Source organism: Buceros rhinoceros, unplaced genomic scaffold, assembly GCF_000710305.1.
Source record: "Buceros rhinoceros silvestris isolate BGI_N320 unplaced genomic scaffold, ASM71030v1 scaffold5855, whole genome shotgun sequence".
Lineage (NCBI taxonomy): Eukaryota > Metazoa > Chordata > Aves > Bucerotiformes > Bucerotidae > Buceros > Buceros rhinoceros.
In genome coordinates, this window is record NW_010414456.1 from 57678 (window position 1) to 59020 (window position 1343).

Genomic DNA, 1343 nt, shown 5'->3' on the forward strand with positions numbered 1-1343 from the left:
CAAAGCCAGTGAACTCCAGCCCCTCACCTTCCCTCTCGAAAGCAAACAAACAAACAAACAAACAGTGCTAATTAACTGCAGATGCCCGGACTGCCATGAGGAGTGCTGGGAGACGTCACCCAGGAGAGACAGGTCAGCAAAAGGAGGAGGCTGAAAAAGTAAATCCAGCAGAATAACAAATTCCTCCTCGGCAGGAGAATGCAAAATGGATCTGGGCTGTAAATTCCTCATTCCTCGTCATCTGCCCAGTGCGGCAGAAAAGGGCAAGCTGGCAGGAAGGAGCCCTGCTCTGGTGGCCCACAAGGACTTTCCTGCACTTTTCTGTGGCACTTCCAACATCTGGACTACTGAGATACAGTGCTAAGGACCAATCCTGGGCGTAAGGACTTGAGGATACCCAGTGGTAGATTTAGACCTGGTCCCCAGTTGGTTTTGGACCAGCCCCAACGGGGTTTTCCTACAGAAATCCCTAGTGCAGTTCTAAGAACAATTCCCTTCGCACTGTCGAGAGTAACAGTTAAATTGCAGTGACCTGGGCGGTTCACCATCACCTGCCATCGGTGCCAAGGACAGCCCGGGACATGACGGCTTTGCTAGTGTTAGCGCAGCCATGGGCTGCTGCAAGGTGATGGCCATGGGATGGAGGACTGCATCATGCCCGAAGACTGAGCCAGTACCTGCCGGGGTCACCCTGCCAGATCTGCACAGAAAGTTGTTTTTCTCTGTGCTTCCCTTCAGCTGAGTAATTGCTCTGTGAGAGTTTGTCATCTGCTGCTGCATGAAGTAAGACAGGCCGAGCAGCCACCGAGGCGGCTTCTGTTCCTAAATCTGCCATGTGCCAAGCTGAACGGCTTGAGCTGATGCCTCAATTGCTCCGTCTGTGGCACGGAGAAAAACGCTATGTTCCTCCATAGCTTTCTGGGACATGTAGCTGTGAAGTGTCACACAGGAATCACTGTTCTTGCCCAGGCACAGACTAGTCTGGGAGCCTGTGAGCTCCCTGCTCGCAGGATTCAAACCATCTCAGAGTCAACCAAGAAAAGCTCTCCTAGCTGAATAACTACCTGCGGTCTTTGCTGGCTGATCTGTGCTCTGCAGGATTTCAGCAGACTTCATCCTTGCAGAATACCGTCTACCCCAGCTCAGGGTGAATCTCCTGCATGCTCAAAGCAGGGCGTCTGCACGCTCCTGCTCATTCTGGGATGCATGGGGAGACGCTAAAGCCGTACATAGCAGACGTTACTGTGAGTCCTTCCCAGGGTGGAGAGACTCCTCAAGGTGCCCTGTTGGCGTGAGCTGCCCAGTTGATGCATTGGCGTGAGATCTCTAATGTACCCTGTCTC